At 42.2% G+C, this 26,969-nt stretch overlaps 1 pseudogene; it reads left to right on the forward strand.

Annotated features, from left to right (window-relative positions):
• LOC114896287 lies at positions 1-25,214 on the forward strand (annotated as a pseudogene).
• The last annotated feature ends 1,755 nt before the right edge of the window (positions 25,215-26,969 follow it).

The raw sequence follows: 26,969 nt of genomic DNA on the forward strand, positions 1-26,969 counted from the left end.
ATGAACAAGGCCGTGCAAACAGTCCAAAAACTCTTTTGGGTTTGGAAGCGTGATGCAATTTTCATGCAGAAAGTATATCTTTCCAGCGATGGACGTCAAAATGAGCCTGCCTTCCTGGTGTACCCTCCCGCTAGCAGGAGGCTGTCAAGCTTCCAGGTGACAGGTGAATGCTGGCAGTAACTTGCAAGGTAGATAACCTTCTTAGCCTAAATCATAATTTATGGTATAAATTGCAAGGAATAAAAAAGAAGATCTCTCTAGAGAAAATGGTCTAGACCCACGTGGCATGAAGATAAATACGTAATATCTCCGTACCCATAGCACACCCAGCAGCAAATGGTATTCAGCAGTTACATGAATCGTGTAAATAGGCTGAACAATGTTATTTTTAACGACAAAATGGTACATATTTTGGCACCTGTTCGGAACTCAGAGTTGAGCCTCCTATGGAGCAATAAAAGATTTCATAGTGAATACTGAGCCTTTGTTTTTACACTGATTATAAACTCACAATTTGTAATGGATCTTTAGTGTTAATCCCTTAAAGTGTATACTTGGAGATGCTCTGGGTTCATTTTGAATTTTTAAAAATAAGCATGGGCTAATTTTCTCTCACTCTTTATTTATAAACAGCTTATCTGAGACTTTGTAAGCCCATCAATTTTGGGCCATTGACTTTTGTTTCTCTGCTCCCTTTTGTTCCTATATGTGCTCTCTGTTTTTGTTCTCTCTGATGGTCTCCTTGTGTTGTATTTGTTTTTCTCTCCAGGGCTGGTTTCGTTCGAAGGACACACCAGAGAAAATTCTGACTCAACAGACCTCTTCTATTCTAAGGGGTTGCGGAAGGTAAGTGAAAGCTACTCAGACAGCTTTTGAGGACAGATATTATGTGAGGCTTTGAGATGCTACTTGGCAGGACACAGCACCAACATGAAATGAAATCATTAAGCCAGAGAACACAGAAGTGGTCCCACAGCTCCAGGCTGTGACCAGAGACCCGAAAGATCCCTGACACTGCTCTTCCTTCCTTCCACAATCCCAGGCTTTATCTGAGATCCAGGATCAAGGGTGAAAGAGTAGTTTGTGCTGGACGGGATTAGTTCTTTCCTCTCATATTCATTTTCCGACGCTTTTGGAAAAGGTAACCCTCTCACAGAGACCTCCCCTTGACTGTGTAGCCACAGAAATAAGTCTCCCAACTGGGAGTATCTGTGCTGACCCTGGGGTATCTGTTGGTTGGGTGATAAACGTCAGCATCTGTCCTGACTTCCATGGTGCTACGTGGAGGAGAGAAGACTACAGACTCATTAACAGGCCCAGTTCCTCCCTATGATACTCACCAGGGTTCTTGGCCTTCCCCAATGAATAGAAATTTATTACCGGGCAGACAAGAAATTCAGGCAAGGCTTTACTGGGGCCCCTGCTGTAGCAGGGGGGAACGAGAACAAGTAACAGGTTCCCTTGCTCGCTCCCCAAGTGGCATCGGGGGGCGAGCTTGTTCCTTATATGGGGTGAGGGTAGGGGTATGTCCAGGGGTCGGACCAGAGGGGTGGCTTAGTGGTTTATCCACCCGTTTGGTGGTGTTGAGTGCAGTACCCTGTTTTTGCTCCCAGCTCTTCAGAAGTGACAGTTGGGTTTTTTTGGTCTTTTTGTACCTTGTCCATAATTTGCCCCAACTGTGCATGCACGCAGTTATTTTTAGTCCCTTATAGCTTCTTTGTATTTTGTTGCTCAAGGAGACGTGTGTCCAGGTGCAAGCATTGCAGCAAAGGGTCCCAGGTCCCAGGTCCCAGCCTGTCTCACCTATACCCAACCTACGGCAACCGAACAGTCTGGAACGAAGGTAAGTGATTTCCCTGGGGAAACTGAGAGTAATTGTACTTAAGATCTCAACTAGGCAGAAGACAAATGCTCAGTAAGGTAGCGTATGTGCTGAATGTTCAGCTTTGTTTGGAAAAACTTTTGTAAACCTTTATAAACGTCTACATGGACCTAAGGTTCTTGTAAGCTAAAGGTTGACCCCTAAAGTTTTTTCCTCTCTTTTCATTTTATTTTTAAGTTTTCTGGTGTTTCACTAGTACTCTGACATTTAATTACGAGTGGTTAGAATTACCCTAGAAAGAAAATATCTCTGTTCAGACTTCAAATACGAGTACAATAATGCCACTTGCTTCATTAAGTCTTGGGCATTTTAACCTCACAGCATAACCGGCAAAGAACCAACAGATTCACTGTAGTGACGTGCAGTCTCTGTTGAGATGATAAACAATACCCCTTCATATTTGAGGAGTCATTGATCATGCCAGGCCTAGGAAGAGTGAAAAGGGGAAAAGTTTTGGTTACTTTTGAAGGAACGAAGTAATGGTTTAAAAGACTGCTCAAGGAAAGACATATATTGTAAAATGTGGAGTCCCTGGAGAGTTTTGCTGAATGCCACGAGCTTGGGAACTGGCAAACCATTTTTACTTCTGTGTAAGACATGCTCTGGGAACAAATTAGATAGTTTGCCGGGGAGCTGCAAGACAGTTTGATTAACTTCCTTTTCTAGGACAAAAGGCTACCATTTAACGCGTAATCCTCAGGAAGCTGTGCGGAATTGAGTGATTCCGGCAATGATATTTATTCCACTTGAACTCCATTTGAGTTTATTGATTCCTTCATCTGGGAAACAGACAATCCAAAAGAAGCATAGAGCAGCTGCAGAGGCAGTAATCCAGGTGTTCCAGATTTTTGCTGTAAATCAGGGGAAGGGATAGGTCTAAGTTGCTCCCATTTGTAAATGCTTCTAGGCTGTTCTTTATGTGAAAAATGACTTATCTTCTAACTCCTCTTTCTGTCTTTTGTTAAGCTAAGACAGAAGCCTAGTGGCTAGCAATAAAGAAAATTGTATTAAACAATTAGAAAAAATTCTTTCCCAGGAGACGAGCTACATAAAAATATGTTGGGTTTTGTAATCAGCGTGAGCTGTGTTCTTAATATCTGAGGGATGGGCTTTTGGACAATGCAGACCTGGAATGCCAGCATTTGCTGGGAACCCGTAACTGTAGGGAAGACAGCTATGATGAATGATTCCACAGCACCCCAGGTCTGTGGAACAAGAAGTTCACTTGCATTTCTGTTTATAAAACAGACGCCTTCAACCTTGATATATTTTTTCCAAACTAATTCCATTCATTAATCAAACTAAACCATTATACTAAACCCCAAGGCTAATATGCTATAATAATTTCCCATATACGGTGGGAACGCCTTGATTTGTGATTGGGATGAGAAAAGAAGGATTATCTTCTGTTTCCTTTATTTCTCCAAAGCTTTGTGTTTAAAACACATAAAATTCATAATTTAAAACCCTCAGTTTCTTGAGTTCGTAACACCTGATTGCTGTTCAAATAGTTACTGATATGTAAAGGGCCACTGCTATGGTCTGAATGTGTGTGTCCCCCCCAAATTCATACATAGAAATCCTAACCCCTGAGGTGATGGTATTAGGGGGTGTAGGCTTTGGGAGGTGATTAGGTCATGAGAGTTCTGTCGTCAAGAGTGGGATTATTGCCCTTGTAAACGGGGTTCCCTTCCACCATGGGAGGAAACAAGGAGAGTCTGTATCCCAGAAGAAGTCCCTCCCTCAACCATGATGGCACCCTAATCTAGGAGTTCCAGCCCCCAGAACTGTGAGAAATACATTTCTGTTGTTTATAAGCTACCCAGTCTATGGTGTTTTGTTATAGCAGCCTGAACAGACTAAGACAGCTACACTCCAAAGAAACTGTAGAGAAAATTAGTGTTTCCATTTCTAAGCACATGAAGAGAGATGAGGGGCTAGGAGTCCACTGAGAACAGAACAACCTAACATATGCACGTGGGAAACTTCCCTCTAGCTGAAGCCAAAAGGTGTACCGCTATCACCCAATTAACCTAAAATTCTAGAAATTGTAAGTGGAATTGAGAAAAGGAGGAGGTTATGCTCCAGGTCTAAGCTGCTATATAAGCTTCCCTGGTGCCTGAGCTGTGTAATTGTCAGGGTTCCATCAGAGAAGCAGATGACTGCTCGGCATGTACATACACGTATGTTTTCAATATAAATAATATATATAGCTAAAAGTTAAAACTCAAAATCTTCTAGAAGAAAACATAGAAGATCTTTATGACCTTAGAGATGGCACATTTCATAGACAGACAAGAAATGATCATTATAAAACATAGTCCATCAAAATACAAAATTTCCGGGGCTTCCCTGGTGGCGCAGTGGTTGAGAGTCCACCTGCTGATGCAGGGGACATGGGTTCGTGCCCCGGTCCGGGAAGATCCCACATGCCATGGAGCGGCTGGGCCCGTGAGCCATGGCCGCTGAGCCTGTGCGTCCGGAGCCTGTGCTCCGCAACGGGAGAGGCCACAGCAGTGAGAGGCCCGCATACCGCAAAAAAAACCCCTAAGAAACCCCACAAAATTTCCATGCATCGAAAGCTATCATTAAGATGATAAAAAGGCAAGCCACAGCTGGAAGAAAATATTTGCAATACAAATATTTCATAGAAGAGTCATACCCAATGTATATAAGAATTCCTATAGTGAGTAATAGAAAACGAGCTGACTTTTTTAAAAAACTGCAAAAACTGAAACACACTTCACAATATAATTATAATTATATTATAAATGTAAATGATTATGTTTATATAATTATAAAAGTGGCCAATGCACACATGAAAAGATGCTAAACGTCAGTGAAATACAAATCAAAAGCATAATTTACACTAACTGGAATAGTTAAAATTGAAAAAACTGACAATACTAAGTATTGGGGAGGGTTACAAATGTAACTCTCAAACATTGCTGCTGGCAATGTATGAAGATAAGTACTTTGGGAAACAAGTCAGTAGTTTAAACATATACTTTCCATATAACTAAGCAATTCAACTTCCAGGGAAATGAAATTATATTCATTTAAAAAAAAACCTGTACAAAAATTTTCATGGCAACTGTTCCATACCTGTCAAAACCAGAAGAGAAAAACAATTAAGGAAATAAATTGCTAAATTATATGGCGGCATATCCATTCAATGAAATTCTACTCAACAAAGAAAAGGAACAGACCACTGTGTATCATTGTATATGGTGCTATATAACAAATCACCTCAAAATACAGTGACTTAAAACAACAACAGTTTATTATTTATCACAATTCCGTGGGTTGAGGGAGTGGCACTTCTACTGGCCTTGCCTAGGCTGACTCCTGCATCTGTATTCAGCTGTTGCCTGGCCAGGGCTGGAGAGTCAAGAGAGCCTCACACACCTCCTGGGGCCTTGATGCTGGTGATGGTCTGGGCACCTGCCTTCATGTGGCCCCCTTATCCAGGTGGTCTTCCCATCCTCTAGGGCTTCTATCTCTCTACATGCAGTCTGTGTCTTTAGCAGGACAGCCTGGACTTCTTTATTTGACTGTTGGTTTCCAAGACATAAAGTAGAAGCTATAAGCTCTCTTAAGGCTTAGATTCAGAAGTCAAAGAATATCACTTCCGTCACATTCTGTTGGTCAATCAAGTCACAAAAGCAGCCCAGGGTCATGCGGTAGGATATAAATCCTGTCATTTGACGGGAGAGGTAGCAATTTTACATTATAAAGGGACAATGTACAGGAAAGTGGGAGTCATTAGGAGGCTGTTTTCACCACTATCCCATTCCATACATACAACAACATCGAGTATTCTCAAAAATAATATTTTGACTGAAAGGAGGCATTCGCAAAAGGTAAACAGTATATTACTCTGTTTATATTAAACCCTAGAACAGTAAAACTAAGCTATGAGTCAAAAATCAGAACACGGTTGCCCCTGGTTATGGGGCCAGGGGTGGGGAGGGTGTCTGAAAATTGGGACAAGGAAGCTTTCCGTAGTGATGGAACTGTGCTATGAATTGTAGGTTACCTCCACTGATATTAGTGTCTCTTGTCCAATCAGCAAAGCATATAAATCTTTCTTTATTGTTCATATAATTCATTCTTTTCCATTAATTGGATTAGCAAACAATCAAATACGCTATTTATTACCTCTATTAGAAGGTGAGGAAACAAGACAGAGAGGATAAATGATTTGCTTATGTCACACAGTTTTAGTAGAGGCTCTAGGACAACTTCTGTGAAGAATTCAAAGAGATGCAAATGTCTCCTTGTCCAGGCAGGGAGGATACATAGGAGGAGCCATGCTTGGAACGGGACCAGTCGTTTACTCCCTAGGGACTGGGGAGACTGTCTTGAATTGGAGAGCTCAAGGCCATCTAAGGATCACTATTCAGACCTGGGGGATTGAGGCCCTCTGGTAATACTAGCCCAGACTTGCTGATTTTTTCAAGAGAATATAGAAATATAAAAATTTGAGTGTGTGTGTGTAATCTCCTAATTGTAAGATATTGAATCGATTTTAAAAAAGAAAAACAAGTGGGCCAAACAAAAGGACTGTGGTTGTAGCCCTCCTCCAAGGCCAGGAGTACGTACCCACACTTAGTTCTTTGCAAAATTGCAAAGTTTGTTTTTCTACACATCTTTTTCCTTTTTCTGCTCCAAGTTGTGTAGCTTGTTACTTTCACTGCCCAGCATTGTGCTTTTCCCAGAGCAGATGCTTAAATAAATGAAGTCAGGTTTGTAAGATTCCCTGAGTCAGCAGCAGAGCTTGAGCTGTCTAATCGGGATGCTTTGGGGGGCCAACATGAGAAAAGGTAACATACAGCAACATCTGACCGTTTCGCGGCAGGTGATAATTTAGGTGGTGCTATCTGTCTTTAAAAATATATTAATTTTCCCTCTGGTTACTTTTTTAGTCAACTGTCAGATCGACCTAGGAGCAAAGAAATATAGAGAAGGACATAAAATGCTGATGACAATCTGTAATTAACAGTCATAAACATTTCAGGCCCCCAAGGCACCTGTCCCACTTTAACCTCCGCCATACAAAATAGGGAATTGCTTTCTAAAAGGACACAGCCAGCTCATTCAGTAGGATCCCCAGCAACCTTTGCCCCAGTTATCTTGCAGCCCAGAAATCAACACTGTTAGCAGCAAACCTCAGAAGTAAAACTTCAGTACTCATGCTATAGGCAGGTGTAAATTACTGAAAGCACAGTGAATTCCGTAATTTGATGGTTTCCAGCCATTTCATTTTATTTATTTTTCTATAAAATTTTGGTTTATGTTTCATACTCTAGTGACTAAAGGCTCATGTCAAATGGTTGAGATTATTGGTTCCAGAAATTCCAATAAGCTGGCTTTACTAACATCTGCGTGCTCTGATTTTTGAGCTCATTGGATCTGTGCATATCACCGGGGTTCATAAATATCATATCTAAAGCCAGCCTTTCAGACGTGGAAGACAGAGGGAGACTCACCTCCTGTCTACCTCCTCTCCTGCCCCCAGTGGCCTCAGTCTCTGCTTCTGTCATTTGCATATCGGTCTGTTCTATTTCTTCAGCCCGTGTGTGTGATTACACACTTCTGGAGCCTTTCCAGCCAACTCAGGAGTTTCTGGGCTTTGGTGTCTATCCCCTAAGGCAGCAAACTCAATCTACTTAGAGAGCTGTTAATTAAGTGAATTATGTCTGGTCAGGTGTTTAAACGAGCAAAGAAAACAGGAATGGAAATGACACAAAAAGACTGAGTAAGCTATATGTAAATTAAACAAACAAAAAAACCCAACCCAACCAAAAGAACCTCTTTAAAAGGATTTTTCCTCTAGTCTTCAGTTTCGGTTTTCTCCTTAACTCAATTTGACAGAATGCACTTGTTCTTTAGTGAGATCATTCTCATTCCAAATATGCTTGTAAACTTGGGCAAAATGCAGAGAAGAGCTGAGAGGAATAGAAATACTGTGTATTCCCTTTACAAAACCGTTGAAGGAAACGCTGTTTACTTCGAAATAGTGTTCCAGAAAGTACGTCTGCCATCTGTAGTCCAGATGATGATGGTTGTGGTGATGAATTAAACATTTAGAAATAAAAGCTAACTGTTGTTTCTGTTTTCGAGGATAAGGCAACTGAAATATTGTTTCATTACTCTTAATGCGCAAAATAGCTAGAACTTGTTTATGCGTTATATATTCACAACTTAGAAGACATTTAAAGAAAGACACAATGATTGTGGATTTTTGAGAGTGTGGCTTGGCACAGTTTCTGCATAGGCTATGGTGCAGGCATAGTGGGCTAAGACGTGGAGACTGCCAGAAATTGGAAAGCATTCCTATCATCACCATATCCTGCTCTTCAATGAGGGATTCTGCTCTAAGATAGATTGATCGTTTCATGTACTGTCACTCACAGGCATGATTCTACACCTATCAATCAGTTCATCATAAATGTCCCCATCCTTGAAGCTATGATAAGGCATTTAGAAAGCTGTTCGTGATTCTTTGCTAAGTGAGATGCAAAGAAAACTAAATGGGTATGATTTCCGAGCGCTGCCCATCAAGAATAGGCAGTCCAAAAGGGACTTGTAAAAGAACAGGGCAATGCGAATAGCCAATACATTCATAAAATATTCACAAAATCAAGGCCCGTACATGTTTTTTGATGTTATTCTTTTTAAACAAAAGAGCAAATTTGATTTGGTTGGTGGGGGCTGAAGCAGAGGAATCAGAGGATGGTGGTGGAATCATCACCTTTCACCCAAAAGTCAAGAGACAATTCCGGTATGAATTGGGATTTCAAAGGATTTTTGCACGATCAAGAAGGCTGAGAAGGAGACATATAGGCCAGAAAATGAGTGACTGAAATCAAGCTGGACTTGGGAGGTGGCGAGGCATGGAAATGGCCAAAGGAGCAAACTACAAGAATATTAAATTGGGGCTTCCCTGGTGGCGCAGTGGTTGAGAGTCCGCCTGCCGATGCAGGGGACACGGGTTCGTGCCCCGGTCCGGGAAGATCCCACATGCCGCGGAGCGGCTGGGCCCGTGAGCCATGGCCACTGAGCCTGCGCGTCTGGAGCCTGTGCTCCGCAACGGGAGAGGCCACAACAGTGAGAGGCCTGTGTACCGCAAAAAAAAAAAAAAAAAAAGAATATTCAATTGAAGCAGGCTACTCACCTGCAACTCAAGATACAATACTTAGTAAACGTTTCTAGGTTCTGAGGAGTTAAGGAATGTCCCAATCTTCTTTCTGGTCTATCCACTCTTTCTTACAAACCTCTGTACTTCTCTGCCACTAACCAAAACAGCTAGTCATTCTAGTCAAACAACAGATGTTCCCGGTTGAAGATACTAGCAAAGAAGTGGTCAGAGTGATCCTGTGTGGGTTCAAGGCTGGATGGGGAAGCTTTGGGTACCAAAGGCAGGTTGAGAAAAGGGTCCTATCCAATGGTGTCTGAAGTCAGCTCCTATAATATCATGGGAAAAAATTATTAAATGATCAGGGATTTTGCAAGCCAGTTGTTACACTCATTACTAAAAATTATATTAAAATACAATTAAATAGATTATATTAGAAACAGGTAATTTTTTAAAAAGCCACTACATTTTACTGTTATCTATGCTGTTGAGGTCATTTTCTTACACTGTAGCTGTATAACGGAAGTACCACAGAATGATGTGCTCCTGGGTCTCTCTCCCCAAGGCTGCCCTCAGCGCTAACACGCTGGCAGCTCGAAATCAGCTACATCGATAAACATTTACCGGCACGTCACTGGTCTTTGCTACAATGCACCATCCCCAAGAGTGAGCCTGCTTTTTACATCAGAGCTGGTTTTAGAGGCAAAATAAAATCCCATTAGAAAGTAGAGTCACAGATGTAGAAAACAAACAAAACTTACGCTTACCAGGGAGGAAAAGGCAGTAGGGGTGGGGGGAGGGATAAATTGGGAGACTGGGATTGACATATACACACTACTACACATAAAATAGATAACTAATAAGGACCTGCTGTAGAGAATAGGGAACTCTACTCAATACTCCGTAATGACCTATATGGGAAAAAAGAAATCTAAAAAAAGAGGGGATATATGTATATGTGTAACTGACTCACTTTGCTGTACAGCAGAAACTAACACAACGTTGTAAATGAACTATACTCCAACACAAATTTTTTAAAAAAAGAAGAAAATAGACGCAAGGAATGCGTTAAGTGTAAAAAAGAAGTACCCAAGCCAACATTTCTCTGATCTTGTTGTCCATCATTTTTGACCATTGAACCATTCATTTAGAGCTATTTATTGAGCACTTTCTACCACCATGCTAAGCTCTCTGAATACAATGAAATAGAAGATGAAGTTCCTGCCCTCAGGGAGCCCATGACCGAATGCATCACCAGAGGAGCACATGGAGAGTGATACTAGAGGCTGGTATGGGAGGGAAGTAGGGGGAGCACGAGAGCACAGAGGAGGGAAACTGAGTATCAAGGCAGGTGTGGGATGAACCCCAAACACAAAACAGTACTTGGTGCCCACTCAGGCAGGTGATTGGGGAATCTTATAGGAAGGGAGCGTTAATGTGCATGTGGTCTGTTAGCTTTGACCACGTCTTGGAGAAGCATGAGTTGTACTCTGCAAGCAAGACCTCACATCCTCTGCAGCGGACCTTGTTGGGGAGGGAGCAGGTGGCACCTACCAGTGGCCTGACAATGGGAACTGGATGGCCTTCCAGTCTGAGGAATGGCCTTGCTGGTAAGAAGAGCATCCTGGTCATGGAAGTTTGCCCATTCCAGGTGACAGGTAGCCTTGCAGCCCTTCCTGCCGGCAGCTCGATGCTAGGCTACCTGAGGATATCTGTTTCTTCCCATTCACCCAGAATGAGGGTGTCTGGAGGGGAAGAGCGGTGTTTTTAGAAGGAGGCCTCATCTGAGTCTTGAAGGGAATAAGGATGGAAGGAAGGACAAGCCACACCCAGGTGACAACTACCCTGACATCATGGTTAATTCCCATCCGAAAGGGAGCTAATTCTGGGATGTTTAGAAATTAACTTGGACATGCTACTATACATAAAATAGGTAACTAATAAAGAGATACTGTAGAGCACAGGGAACTCTACTCAATACTCTGTAATGACCTATGTGGGAAAAGAAGCTCAAAAAGAGTGGATATATGTATAACTGATTTCGCTTTGCTGTACAGCAGAAACGAACACAACATTGTAAATCAACTATACTATACTCCAATAAAAATTTAAAGAGAGAAAAAGAAATAAACTTGGAAGGTAAGAAGAAAAAGGAAATAAGAAAGTATAGGAAAGGGATAAATAGCATTGCCGCTCAATTGCTGATAAGATGTTCAGTTGGCCCCTGAGATGGGCCTGGAGCTCTGAAATGATGATTAAATTCTCATCCAATTCCCGGGCAACTACTTCTAATATCAGGCAACTGAGAAGTAAATTGAAATGACATTATTAGAAATAAGTGTCCGTGTATAATAATTTGCAGTCTCTCTGCCTGAAAGAAGAAATTTCATCATCGGTATTCATTGCTTTTGAAACTGCTAAACTGAAGCTGATATTTCTTCATGTTAAATTGAAGGCTGTAGTTATCAAAACGCTGACAAGTGGAGTTATTGGCTATTTTCAGGGCCCATGCAAAGAGTCTCCCATTAATAACATTCACTGTGTACATTGATAGCAGAGAATTATTTAGAGCTATCAAATGTGTTATTACAACTTATCCTGTATGCCCTAAAGAAGACATTTTTGACTTGTGGGGGAAAAGAAGGATATTTGCAGGGAGTTGACAAATGACAAAATATCATTGCCTATAATAGGGGAAAAGATGTAGCAATGCTATTTGTAATAACTCAGTTATAATCTGCCACTCCCTCTTTTTTTTTTTTTTTTTTCAACAAGGTTTACCATGGTCATCTCACAAAAGAATAAATAAATAAAAAAAATAAAATAAGAGGTGAAACCAGAAAAGGAGAACTCAGAAGGAGAAATTTGTTTAAAATGCTGATTTATCACGTGGGCTTAAAAATCCCTACCGAGAAAAAAAAATTGACCATTTCCTTTATTTTCTACTAAAATTATCGCGAACTGCCAGTTTAAGGATACAACAGTGTATTATGTGCCGTTAAGGAAAAAAGAAAGAAGATTTTTTTAAAAGTTCTGATTTTAAATATAAAGGCAGAGACTTCCCAGGCAGTCCAATGGTTAAGACTTCACCTTCCAATACAGGGGCTGAGGGTTTGATCCCTAGTCGAGGAGCTAGGATCCCACATGACTCGTGGCTAAAAAACCAAAATATAAAACAGAAGCAATGTTGTAACAAATTCAATAAAGACTTTAAAAAAATGATCCACATTAAAAAAAAAATCTTAAAAAAAAATAAATATAAAGGCACTGGTGCAGAGGTAAACATGGGGTTATTCCTACAGGGTATGGAAGCCTTGTCTGCCGAATAAGCACCTCACACTTCCTTTTCGGGATGTGATTGTCTGCAAAAATAGTTCTCAAGCCTATTGTATATTTCAGACCATGAAGTATTTTGACAGATTCACTATGGATCATTTTGGACACATCCCTTCCTACATGATGCTACACAGATATAACTATATTCCATCCCCCCACAATACAGAAACACACATGCACAGCCCAAGAATGAATGGAGAAATGACGATGCCTTTCAGTGCCCCTCGTCCACATGGTTGACGTGCATGGTATTATTCCTACATCCCAAGTACCATGCTGGGCACTAGGAGAGACACAGGAATAATATACCTAATTCCTGTCCTCAGGAAGGTATCTTCCTGAGAGACATAAAAAATAGCAAGTCACAATATAATGCAGTAATTTTGATATGGAGGACGGTGCTGTGGAATTACCAGAATGAGGACGTTCATCCTGCCCAGAGTCAGGGAAAACTTCACAGAGAAATTGACACTTAAAGGAATGGATTTTTCCAGGCAAGAAATAGGAAATGCCTGGAATTAATAAATTTCAATTAATTCTGAAAAATAAACACTATAGAAGCACACTCAAAAGTTTTCCTGAATACCAGTACACAGACCACACAGAAGACCTTTTCAGAACCCTGAGCCATCCTTCTGAAGTCTTGGGTTGTTTGTTACCACAGCAAAGCCCGTTTTATTCTATCTAGTACAATTGGGTGATGGTCTTGTTGGAGCCATAGATCAGATCATGGTACATGAAGATGAGGATGGAGTTTCCTCAAAAGGAGAAGCAGTTCCCAGAATCAGTCATCTTGGGAAATAAACAGGCCTGGGATAAGAAGGATTTTGTAAGCAACTTAGGAGAGAAATTTTTCTTTCTATCTGGGGCTAAGGGTCTAAGGCAGGGAAATTTCTGGAGCCTTTCTGATATTGGGATGAGTGTATTGGGGGAGCATAACAGGCATAGAACCAATAAAGGAGAGAGCAGTGCCCCATCTGGGGGACACCAGTAACAAACACCAGCCTCTGTTGAAGGCCGGAGAACAGGGAATGGGGACAAGGTATCCCAGAGCAGCCTGTCCTTGATTTGGTATCATTCTTTCCCGTCTGAAGCATAAGGAAAACTAAAGATGCTAAGCACCAGAAGAAGCCTCTGTCGCTGGCCTACCTTCCTGATCTCAGCGAGTTGCAAGCCGCAATTTCATGCTGCAAATGTTCCATGAGGGTTACTCAGTAGGAAACATGTCATTCTGTCTGCCTGGTTGTCATCAGGTCCTGTTCTGTAACAGCTAGGCTGCAACATTAGCTGCAGTAACAAACAGACCAAGAATCTCAGTGGCATAAAACAGGAAATGTTTATTTCTTATCTACATGCTTAATGCATGCATGTGCATTGGGTGGCCTCTGCTTAAAGCCGTCCTCTTTCCAGGCCCTTAAAGCTCTCCGCCACCAGCCGTGGTGTATGTGACTTCCGCTGGTCCAAAGGATTCGACACACGGGGAAAGGCAGCAGAACAAGTGTGTGTGTGCAGCCTGATGGTTGCCATGGACCCCGCACATCCCCCGGGAAATCTCTTGAGTTCCTCGCTAAAGGGTCTATGGTTTTAACTGAGCAAACGATAATCAAATTTGAAATGTGCTGAGTGGGGCTGTTAGCTCTCCTAACAGAGGAAATTCTGTAAGGACGGCTTGGTGGCAGGTAGAGAAGACAAAGGAGGAGAGGTAAAAGAATAAGTGGAGAGGAGAGGATGAGTGAAGTTTAAGAAGCAAATAGAAATATAAGAGAAATGAAGGCAAGAAGGAGAATCAAGGCAGTGGGTACCACCCATCCTTGCTCCAGGTGGCTTTGGTACAACTTTCTCCTCCTCCGATGCTCCCGGATGTTCCTTTCTGTAGGTCCTGACTACTTAATCAAACAAAGACCCCCTAGACAAGAGGAGGCAGAAGGGAAGCGGAAGAGGGTGTGGGGATATCAAAGACGCCTGAGTCTGGGCTCTCGAAGGGTAACTGAAGAAATACAAGGAACGATAAGGGGCCAAGGAAAACGGAAGCGGCCTCGGAGAGTCTAAAATTCGGAATCTGCTTAAGACAGGGAGACAATGCAGCGGACGAAACTGCTAGTCTGTTATTTCAGCCTTGAAATATCAGATTCTTCCCCTGCCGCTCTCTGCCTGGGGATGATGGCAAAGCTCACACTCTTGAGATTGTATCTGGGAAGAAGATGACTGCTTGGGAATTGGTCATCCCGGAATAAATACAAGGGACCCTTGGCGTGGTGCTTTCGGGGTTGGCCTGCCCTGAACCAGGCGGGCTGGTCATGCCCCCACGCGCAGCCTCTCTCTGCCCATCGTTAGACACGTGCCCAGTCTTATCACCTCGACACGGCCCAGGGCTTTAGAGAACATGCTGGGCCTGCTGGGGAGAGGTGGGATGACTGTATTCCAGAGAAAACCTTGCCCTGACCCATGAGAAAGAGCTTAAGTTTGTGTAAAAAATAAAGCTTTTACAGCCTCACAAACCTAGTGCTAAAAATATCATTTTAATGTAACCAGAGCTGCTTTCTGTAGCACTTTGCTAGCAGAGACTATGAGACTATCACGCATCTCTATGAGATGTCAGACTGTCTTTTCGTGTAAAAACCATGAAACTGTTTAATTGAAATCCACTCCGTGAGGAGTTCTGAATGGATGTGTATTTGCCTGGAAAAGTAACAAGCCACTCCCCAAGGTGCCGTTAGACCTCAAAAATGGTAGCTGGGTTTTGCTCACATCAAAGCCTCTATTTATCACCTTTCCATGACTTAATTGTGGAATTGTGTTTTAAAAATTTACATGAAATAGAAATAGTTTCCTATTTCTATTTCCACTCACTGTTCTAAGCAAGAAATCTTAGAGCACAACCAATGGCTTAAATTCTCCCTCATCGTTTGATTATCTTCCCTTTTTCTGAAATTAATACTTCCCTTTTCTTTCTTCATCCACAAATACAGTATTTCCTTACAAGCTGTCATATCTTACACAAGGCTGCCATAAACCTAATCAATGCTGTTGTGTGAAAAAAAGGGATGAGGGCTCATTCTTAGTTACAAGAACAGATGGATTGTTGCCAGAGGAGGGGCAGGGGATGGGTGAAATGGATGAAGGGGGTTTAAGGTACAAACTTCTGTTATAAAATAAATAAGTCCCGGGGATGCAATGTACAGCATGGTGACTATAATACTAATGCTGTATTGCATATTTGAAAGTTGCTAAGAGAGTAGATCTTAAAAGTTCTCATCACAAGAAAAAAAATTTATAGCTATGACAGTTATCAACTAGATTTACGGTGGTGATCATTTCACAATATATGTAAATATCAAATCCTTACACTGTATACCTGAAACTAACATAATGATATATTTCAATTATACCTCAATTTTTTTTTTTAAAACAAGGATTCAGCCCAGTGGGTGCCCAGCTTGACAAGCCCCAGTGTCTGAGAGAAACAAAGGGCATCCCTTCCTTTGGGAAGGTTTCTACTCCAGGCTGCATGGCTTGATGAGCAGAGTATTGGCTTGATTTCAAGCCCCACATGTCCTTTGGGTAGACACCTGTGTGAAATACACAAACTGCACAACTGTACGTGCCAATTCTTACATGTTCTTACAGGATGTGTCTCCTTGGCTACATTTGATTGGTCCAGGGATGGCTTCTTATATAAGCCAGGCCAATCAGAGCTCTTCTGTGGAATTTTTTCCAACTAGACCCAAGAGAGTCGGACCTTCTCTGTTGGTGAAAGTCAAAAGATGAATTTCATGAGCTATTGGAGACTGAGATTCCTGCCATTTGATAAAAGCCATCGGTAGTGAAAAAGAATGAAGCCAATGCACAAGGAAACAAAGGCAAGGGACGGCAAACACTCACCCGGTTCCAGCGGTGCCTGAGACCAGTAGCATCCCTGTCCTTCTCGTGGTGGGTGGTTTGGTTGTTCAGCCGTCGCTTGGATTCCATGAGTCAAAGACATCCTTTTTTGCTTCAGCTTCTTTGACTTGGGTTTGCAACATGGCAACTTGAGAGTCATGAAAAAATGCAGTGGGGCTGCAAAGAGCAGCCGTATATCATAGCAGCCACTGCATCCAGACGTGCCTCCAGCCTGCCCAGGTCACCTGTGGCCAGCTCCTGCAGCCTATGCACAGAGAGGTCTGTGCTCGTTACATGATTAGGAGGCAGCAACTCCCTATTTCTAGCAGTTGGAGCTTATCCAAGCCTCTAGACCTCAGTTTCCACATCTGCAAAATGGGAATTTTAATAATTCCTACTTCATAGATTTTTTGAGAGGATTAAATGAAGTAATGCGTGTAAATATTTAGAACAGGGCCTGGCATCTAGTGCTCAATAAATGTTAGATCTGATTATATTATTTTATTATTTCCAGTGTCATATGGTGCATGACATAGGATAGGCACTAGTAACATTAGCCACACGAGCTGCAGTGGCTACAACAATCTCATTTTAGCCTTAACCCCATGGCTAACATTCTGTGACCTTAAGAAAGTTATATGTTTATTTTTTTTTTGAATCTCAGTTTTCTCCTCTATAAATGGGAAAATAATAATGTTTTGGCAGATTAATTGAACGATAACATGAAATGATGTGTATAAACAAATTTCATGAACTCAAACTCTATCCAATTATAAAAGATGAAAGATTAGAAAGATGAATCTGTTTGCTTCTTTACAGTGATACTAATATATCAGTATTTTAATCGCTAAAAAAGAAGTGAGAACTTGTAAACTGATATCTTCTATTGAATGCAATAGGTACCATATGTCCTAAAAATAGAGATTTTTTTCTCCATTGGAATCAATAAAACTGTTTTTACTTTGGGGAAAAAATATGTCCTTTAAACATTCTTGTTTTTCTTCAATTAGCCCTCATGCACAAATTCTGCCTTCCCCTCAGGAAGACTGTCTGAGAATTTTGATAGTACCCCAAGCTCAGTCTGGGAAAACAACAATTTTACAATTTCAAATCAAATCTTGGCATGATGTTTAAAACATTAGCCTGCCTACAACAAAAGAAGCCTTAGATCGAACCATCTGTTTTCTAAGCATGCTAGCCTTTGATAAGTGGAGATTTTGAAAATAAAACTGAATATAATCATCTCTGGACCATTTTGGTGAGAGAGTAGCCCCACCAGAAGAAAAAAAAATCTATTGCTTTTTGCTAGCAAGTTTGCAGATCTGAATGAAGAAGACGGTTAGCAGGGTAAATTCAAGTTAAAGAATTAAAAGTATGAGACCATATAAGAACAGGCAAGTTGAACACAATGCTACAACATCTTGTTTCTGTTTTAATTTAGAACATCACCGTCTGTTCTCTGTCACAACCTCCTCCCCTCTTAACCTGAACATTAGCAAGAAAGAAACTGGAAAGTGTGGGGATTGGAAAGAGCCCAGGTGTCTGACTCAGGTATTTTCAAGCCTGGCCATAGACCTGCTCAGGGCAGCCCCTTGGTGTTGTGGTTGCGAGGTTGAGGTAGACACCCTCCAGCTGCACCGCCTTCCAGCAGCACTGTCCCTTGCTTCCTTGCTAGCAAAATCTCAGTTTTGCTCAGGTCTCAATATGACTAATCCTAGGCTATAACTCAGGATTGGTGTCTGTCCACTCTTTGCTACTAGAGGGGGCGGAATGACGCAGTCCTGGCCAATGTGATGTCAGGGGATATGCTGGGGGCTCTGGGAAAGAGTTTCCTCTCAGACAGAGGGCGAAAGGCCCATGAGTCCAGCCCTCTGTCCTCCCCTTCCCCTTCCTTCTTTGAACACTTTCGTGTAGATCTGTTGCCTGGAGCTACAGCAGACCGCTGGGGAGCCGCGATGGGAAGACAAGACAATCAGAGAGACTGAGGCAGTGGCCAAGCCATGTTGAGCTGCTGACACACTCTTGAAACTCCCCCCTCTAGACTTCTTGTTACATGAGTAATTAGGTGACTTTACTGGTTAAAATACTGCTAGGTGTTTTGTTACATGCAAGGAAAATCACACAAACAGAGAATAGGGTTTTCCCCAAAGAATTTTACCAGCAATGTTACCTCTTCTTTGTCCCCTTAATGTTGCTATACATTTAGAACCACAGAACATCAGAGCTGAAAGTCACTCTATGTCTCCAATTAACATGGTCAAGAAATTCAGACGTGGTTCCTCTTTTTTAAAAATATTTATTTATTTATTTATTTTTGGCTGCGTTGTGTCTCCATTGCTGCACGCGGGCTTTCTCTAGTTGCGGCGAGCGGGGGCTACTCTTCGTTGCGGTGCACGGGATTCTCATTGCGGTGGCTTCTCTTGTTGCAGAGCACGGGCTGTAGGTGCGCAGGCTTCAGTAGTTGTGGCATGCGGGCTCAGTAGTTGTGGCTCGTGGACTCTAGAGCACAGGCTCAGTAGTTGTGGTGCACAGGCTTAGTTGCTCCGTAGCATGTGGGATCTTCCCGGACCAGGGATCAAACCCGTGTTCCCTGCATTGGTAGGCGGATTCTTAAACACTGCACCACCAGGGAAGTCCCCCAGACGTGAGCCCCCCCTTGATTGAAGTGAAGAATCTTGTTAGCGTAAATGCCCATGGAAAAGGAGAAAGACGAATTAGACATTTGACCTTTGGTGTGAATGACTCTATCAAAATCATTCCCAAGAAGCAGGTTTGCCTGTGGACAAAACACATTAAGCGGCAGGAAATTGAGGAGGTTATCTCTTAGAAGGAGAAAGGTACAGAAAGGGGAATCAGAGGTTCCGTGATCAGTATCTTCGATTTTTTATTATTTTTTAAATTTTATATTGGAGTATAGTTGATTAGCAATGTTGTATTAGTTTCAGGTGTACAGCAAAGTGATTCAGTTATACATATCCATGTACCTATTCTTTTTCAAATTCTTTTCCCATAATATCTTCAATCTTTTTAAGGCCAGACCTGAAGTAAAGTTTTCCACGAATGTCATGTGAGATGAAGAATGCATTCTTGCAAATTGCTTTCCAAAAATGCACAGTAAGAAGCTCCTCCATAGGGCGTGAGACCTCTGGCCTCACCATTCCTGGGCTGCTGGGCCTTGCTCTTGGCAACAGAGGCTCTGGCGCTGGCAATGGGGAGGTCACTAGGTTCATAGAACCTCATGAAAGAGATTTACAAAAACCCACAGAGCTAAAATAAATACTATTATAGGGGTATCAGAGACCAGTTTCAAAAGCTGCAAATATTTTCTGAACTCCTGCCATCCGATTCTCCCATAGCCATGTAGATGCAACCCAACTATTCAGTTCGTTTGAATTGTTAGTTTACAAGATTTTTCTTGAAATGTTGACAATCCCTTCTACTTTTTCCCCTCAAACTTTTATGAAACTCAAGAGTATTTTCATCAGAGAGAATATAGTCTTCTAACTTAATTATAAAAGTAACACACGGGTACATCCCTGTCTGTCCTCTGCATTGCCTAGCCCTAGCTCTATTTAGCAAAGTGTGTGGAACATAGTAGATGCTCAATAAATATTTGTGGGCTAAATGCGTGAAGAAATGCAGGAAACTTAGAAAAACAGAATTTTAGAGAAACTCCCTCTTTACATAGGGATTTGTAGACAGTCAATTCTTGTTCCATAAATGTATTTTCTATTTATATTTTAAGTTGTCTGTTTCTTTTCCTATAAAGGAGGAAGCCTATGGGACTTGTTATTTCCTGAAAATGGGAATACAGTTTTTGACTGTATTATCCTCCACTATAATAAGGGACAGACGGATGGCAAGCTGCTTCCACAAGTTTACACATTGCTGGAAACAAATCTAAGTTTTCTAACTGCCACTACAAATTCCTCCACTCTGCTATGTAGGTCAGTCTAAGACGTTTGGTAGAGATTTTTTGCTTTTTTAATTTTTTTGTTGTTTATTTTTGGCTGTGTTGGGTCTTCATTGCTGCGCACGGGCTTTCCCTAGTTGTGTTGAGCGGGGGCTACTCTTTGTTGTGGTGCGCGGGCTTCTCATTGCAGTCGCCTGTCCTGTGCGGAGATGGGCTCTAAGCGCATGGGCTTCAGTAGTTGTGGCATGCGGGCTCAGTAGTTGTGGCTCATGGGTTCTAGAGGGCAGGCTCAATCGTTGTGGTGCATGAGCTTAGTTGCTACGTGGCACGTGGGATCTTCCCAGACCAGGGCTCGAACCCATGTCCCCTGCATTGGCAGGCGGATTCTTAACTACTGTGCCACCAGGGAAGCCCAAACATTTGGTAGAGTTTTATAGTTCAACTAGAACAATTTTAAAAACTAAAGGAAACAAAGGAAGTAAATAATAAACGTTCTCCTTCAATTTCTATTACACGGGGCAAATGTAAGTCATGACATATTTTCTTTGCCCACTTGCAGAGTGATTTATGCCCTGATGTTACCAAGCTTCTTTCCGGGGCTGTTGGAGTTGGACGTGTAGCTCTGGAAGTAAATGAAGAGTCTGTCATTGAAACTCCCTGGAAATGTCCTCATTAGCAACATAATTTGGCAAATACGATACTGATGCCGCTGTACCAATCCCAGGTTGGTGTATACACCATTCCAGTAAATCACCTCCTGCAGACCCTCTGCATGGTCAGGGCTGGGATTGTTACTCAGAAACATTAGGGGAAAAGAACTTAGATAGAGTTTAGTTTTAAATTGTGTCTGGCAGACTATTATAAAATGTTATTACAACAGTCCACAGGGAGCCACAAAGGGATGCAACAGGACCTGAGTTCAAATTACAGTCAGTTTCTGAACGTGGATGTTCCCATTATTTGTACACTGGATTATCCTTACCTTTGGCAGAATTGTCCTTGGGAAAAAACAGAGAAATAAGGACAGTTTGAAGTTCCAATTTTCCCATCTGATACTGGGTCACCATAAACGATATGATAAAAAATAAAGAAGGATGAGGTGATGGGAGTGACATTTTAAATAGAGTTCTCTAGAGGAGAGGTGTCTCTGAGCAGGGAAGTGGGTGAATTGAGGATCCAGCTTTGGGCTGCCTAGAAGAAGAAGCTCCAGGCTGTGGGAACAGCAGGTGCAAAGGACCTGGGGCAGGGTTGTACAAGAGCAGACACAGGCAGGGGAGTTGTGAGGACCAGCCAGTGTGGCAAGCAGAGTGAGCAAGGGATTGAGTATGTGAATCATGTCAGAAAGACACCTAGAGACACAGTTGTGCAGGGCGTGGAGGCCCCAGGAAGGACTTCGGGTTGGTCGGTGCATTTAGAGCGTATTGGCAAAAGAGTGACACAATCCCAATTGCCTTTTAAAACTCTGGCTATAGTTTAAAGACTAAACTATGTGCGTGTGTTTGGGGCGGGGGACGCTAAAAATAGAAATGGGAAAACCACATAGGGGGTTATTATAGAAAACCTCCCCAGAGATGACTGGGTTGGGACCAGAGACAGGATTTCTGGCTGGGTTGGATACGGGGTGGGAACAAGAGAAAAATGAAGGATAACTCTGGTTAAGATCCTCATCAACTGAGTAGGACTATAGTGGTCCCTCTTATTTGGGGGGATCTGTTCCAGCACCCCCGCATGGCCCTGCAAATACCTAAATTCGAGGATGCGCGAATCCTTTGTATAAAATGGCATAATATTTGCATATAATCTACACACATCCTCCTGTATTCTTTAAATCATCTCCAGGTTACTTAAAATACCTAATTAACGCCCATACTATGCAGACAGTTGCCACAGTGTGGCAAAGTCAAGGTTTGCTTTTTGGAACTTTCCGGAATTTTGTTTTCTGAATATTTTCGATCCACGGTTGGTTGAATCCACAGAGGCAAACTCACAAGTATAGAGGGCTGACTGTATTTATTAAGACGGGAAAGGTTGTGAGAGAAGCAGGTTTAGGTGGACATGAGCAGGTCGTCCAGAGGCCAGTTTTAGACAGGTGAAGTGTGAAATCCTTGGAGAACCCCTCTTAGTGAAGGTGATTGCTGTAGATAGGCACTTTGGACCCTGCTCTTATAAAAAAAAATGACATCAAGAGGGAAAAGGCCTAGTAAGATGTTCTCATGTGGCTTTCTGAGGCCTCACAGTGTGGGACGCTTGGAGGCCCAGCTGCTATCATAGGCATGGCCAGCTGTTAGTACCGCTGGTTCATTGAGGTGCTGACGCCAGGGGAAGACACGTGTGCTCAGCCTCCTGCAATAGTACAACACCCAGGAGATGGTGCTGAAGGCCAACACAGTGACTGTCAGGCGTTCTAGCAGCCCAAGAATGCCGAGACCAACTATGTGGTCTAGGAGACTGGAAAGGAAACCAACCCAGAGAATCCCACACGTTGGAATCTATCTTATTCCTACTTAATAATCTGCACTTACCTCATCCTGCTGTTCATGTCCTACTGCAGCCCCCGAAAATATTCCCATGGTTAGAAGACCTGACTGGAAAGACGAACTTGGATATCTCGTGGTGAAACAGCGACATCAACAAATATAGACAGAGATGCCCCCTAGAAATAGGTGTTTGGGGATCTGCTCAAGTTAAACAAGCAGCAGATAAAGTTTTCGCAGAAGCAGAGGAGCTATGAATTGAAGATGAAGAGTGGGTAACCTTGATAGAGATCGGCCCACATAAAAAAGAATGAAATAGCAGCAGCACGGATGGACCTAGAGATTATCATACTAAGTGAAGTAAGTCAGACAGAGAAAGACAAGTATCATATGATATCACTTATGAATCTAAAAAAAAAAAAGGATGCAAATGAACTTATTTACGAAATAGAAATAGACACACAGACATAGAAAACAAACTTATGGTTACCAAAGGGGAAAATGGGGAGGGATAAATTAGGAGTTTGAAATTAACATATACACACTACTGTATAAAAAATAGATAAACAACAAGGACCTATTGTACAGCACAGGGAAATATACTCAATATTTTGTAATAACCTATAAGGGAAAAGAATCTGAAAAAGAATAGATAGATGACAATCATTTTGCTGTACACCTGAAACTAACACAACATTGTAAATCAACTATACTTCAATTATAAAAAAAGAAAAAAACCTCCTAATCCAAGCATTCATTTTTCTCATCCTTAAAAAAAAAAAGATAGAGAGATCGGCCCAAAGTATGGACTGTACAAACAGAACAGATGAGGTCTTTGTCTGAAGCTAAGTCTGTGGAAAATATTGTTGCAAAGTCAAAATTAAGGCTAAGAAAAGATCTCTAATCAAGACTGATCTAGAGGATGATGTAACTGCCCTAAATCAGAGGTGTTTGGGGGATGCTGAGGTGGAATGTAGCTGAACAGTGGACTGGCCCAAATACAGCACCTGTGGATCCCGTGTTACCAAGTACCCTTTCCCAGCTGCCCGAAACACACAGGACCAGGAAAGAGTCCAAGGAAAAGAAGAAACACAACGCTTCAAAACTGACGCTACACCACCTCCCGCAGGAGGCCACTGAAACCAGTAACAGAGGAGGATGCCTCTGCCCATGAGACTCAGGGTCCTGAACGTGGTCAGCTCCGAGACCAATTTCTCAAGCCAGGCTTCCCTCAAACCAGAAGAAAGGATGTCGAGCATCCACCATCCTAAGTCAGGCAGCGATACCACGTTGATAACCATGCTTAATGCAAAAGACTTTCTACAGGATCTGAAATGTGTCCCATCAGATGAAAAGCAAAAGCAAGGCTGCCAATGAGAAAATGAAACTATAATTCAGAGAAGGAAAGAGAGGGTGCGGCCAGAGGGCAGGACAATTATTGTCCCAGTTCCTTATGGAGTAGTAACCAGACCCTTAGGTGCATTTCTTTTTTAATTAAAAAAAATTGTTTTTAAAAAAATTTTTTGCCTGTGCTGCACATCTTGCGGATCTTAGTTCCCTGACCAGGGATTGAACTCAGGCCCTGGCAGTGAAAGCGCAGAGTCCTAACCACTGGACCGCCAGGGAAGTCCCTAAGTACATTTCTTAAGAGTAGGAGACCAGGTTGTACCAGTTTGGGTTCAGGGTCCCTCCTGGCAGTTAAAAGATTGGCTGTGGCTTTTGCCTGATGGTTCACTAGCTGATACATTTGCTAAAGCTAAAGATTGTCTCAAGGATGACGAAGTTTGTCTGGACCCAAATGTTCAGCAACGTGATGTAACGTATTAGAACGCTCAGCTATCACAAACATCCTGTGGATAGATCACTCTTCTCACAGCTCTGAGAAACCTTTACAGCTACACAGTAAAGCACACATCCCACCTGAGATTCTGAATTAGTTGGTTTCTCCTTTGTCTGGAAATTGGGATTAAGAAACATGGATATATTTTATACAGGGGATATATGTATACGTGTTGCTGATTCACTTTGCCGTACAGCAGAAACTAACACAACACTGTAAAGCAACCATACTCCAGTAAAAATAATAAAATAAACGTTTAAAAATTAAAAATTTTTAAAAATTAAAAACACGGATATACCTTGACCTAAAGGCTAAGAGTCAGGTTTTATAAATTGACTAAAAACTTAAAAAAGATGAAGGTCACAGATTGCTCTCTTACAAGACCTGATTTAACCCTTTGTGGAGAACCCTGAGGAACATACTTAGGTTCTGTGACTTTTATCTTTTCCCGTTAACCTCCCCCAACTTCTGGTAGTCTTTATTTCTTCACCGTCCCAGAAGTCCCTCCTCTCGTCCCGCCTTGGGTTCCGGGCCTGGCACAGAGTAGACGCTTCTTCCAAACTACCACCACTGTGATGCTGTGGCACAGGGAAGCGCAGCTTGAGAAACAGGATATTGTTTGTTGTTCTTATTGCAAGTTTTGTGATGACCACGATTGCCATTTAGAACATGTTAGCCTCACCACTAGCCCGTAGTCTAACCTCTGAATGATCTGTGTCTAATCACAGAGCCGAGTGGCAGGGCCGTAAATGTCACCCCACTCCACGGCTCTGATATGTGCCCTCGTTAAGGTCGAGGAGAGGAAAGTTAAATATCAGGGTTGAGCTCCTGAGCAATCATGTCATTTCTATTGATCATCTAATGAAAATGTATGGCATTTCACAGTGAAGAGATAAGTTTACCTGGGGCTGCCGGCTGCCACAGCTGTCCTCAGCTGGCTACAGCCAAGAAAGGCTTTCACCATAACTTTAATTTTAACTTTAAGATTCTCCTGTTACCAGGGGGAAGGCGGGCGGGGGGAGGGATAAATTGGGAGATTGGGATTGACATATACACACTGCTGTATATAAGGTAGATAACTAATAAGGACCTACTGTGTAGCACAGGGAACTCTACCTAATACTCTGTAACGGCCCATAAGGGAAAAGATTCTAAAAAAGAATGGAGATATATATATGTATAACTGATTCACTTTGCTGTACACTGAAACTAACACAGCATTATAACTCAACTATACTCCAATAAAATTTTAAAAAAATATAAGATTCTCCTAATTGCAGAAAGCACAAGAGGACTGAGGAAAAGTTGGGCACTTTAGTTCTGCAATTTCTTTACCAAGCCCTATAAATTAAAACGTAGACACTGGTAACCATCATGAGAACCCCGACAGATGAAATGTAGAGGCCAAAGTAAAGGGAAGATGAAACCTTTGCTTAATCTATCTGGGTAGATAGTGCCTATGATAGTATCCTGGGGTCCTACAGATGTGATGTTTAGTAGCAGCTATAAAAACATCCAAATAGGGGGTGTAAATAGGAGCATAGAAACAGTCACATAGTGATACACCTGTCACACCTTAAAAAGAAGCAGAGATGTGTATCACATATTTGAAAAGGGTGGGAATTAAGTCATTTATACAATCTAAGTTATAGTCATGAAAGGAAGTAAAAATTCCCAAGAGACCACAAAGCCATTCCTGGCAGGGGGATTGTGGACACACCTCCTGGCAGCTGTGGCCTTGAGTAGTTTAAGGAGTTTGACCTCACTTGGTAAACAAGAAACTTCCTATTTCTTTTAAAATTAATCAAGAGGGTGGAACAGGAGAGGAGACTTCCCTCGCCCCTGAGATTTTACAGAGAACGCTGAGCTCCAGAGCACATGGAGAGCCGTGCAGACATGTCACCGATGACACTCTTGTGCAAAGGGGCATGCGCCCCACATGACTCTCCAGCCCCTCACTCTGCCCAAGGAGGGCAGGCTAGCCGCTGGGAAGGTGGCAGCCTTCGTGTGCAACCTACATCTGTGACTTGGACAGGTCCTCACCGTTTTCTTTGCCCCCGTTTCCTCTTCTCATAGAGATGTTAATAGCGCCGGCTTTACAGGATTGTTGCGAGGATTCAGTGAGTCGCTCTAAGTCCTTCAAGTCCTTGAAGCAGAATGTGGCACATAGTCATATTGTATGTTTGTGAAATAAAACAGGTGAGATGTTTGCTTGTTTAGTGTCTCCGCTCTTAGAACATAAGCTGGATGAGGAAAGGACCTGCTTTGCCCTCTGCACATCCCCAGTGCTAAGACAGTGGCTGGGAGCACCCTGAGCTTCCTCTGTGCAGTCCTCCTGGGTTTCCCGCTAGTGTTTCACTGCTTTCTTTGTCCAGTGACCTTATCTGGGTGATTTGGCTTATGTGTTTAATTATGGACTCATAGAAATATTTTAGGCCAACAAATTCTCTGGGAATCCAATCTTGTTAACGTAGGAATTCGCTTACTGAGATCTTATATTGATA

The sequence above is a fragment of the Monodon monoceros genome, unplaced genomic scaffold (assembly GCF_005190385.1).
Source record: "Monodon monoceros isolate NGI ecotype Baffin Bay Population unplaced genomic scaffold, NGI_Narwhal_1 Super_Scaffold_15, whole genome shotgun sequence".
Classification (NCBI taxonomy): domain Eukaryota; kingdom Metazoa; phylum Chordata; class Mammalia; order Artiodactyla; family Monodontidae; genus Monodon; species Monodon monoceros.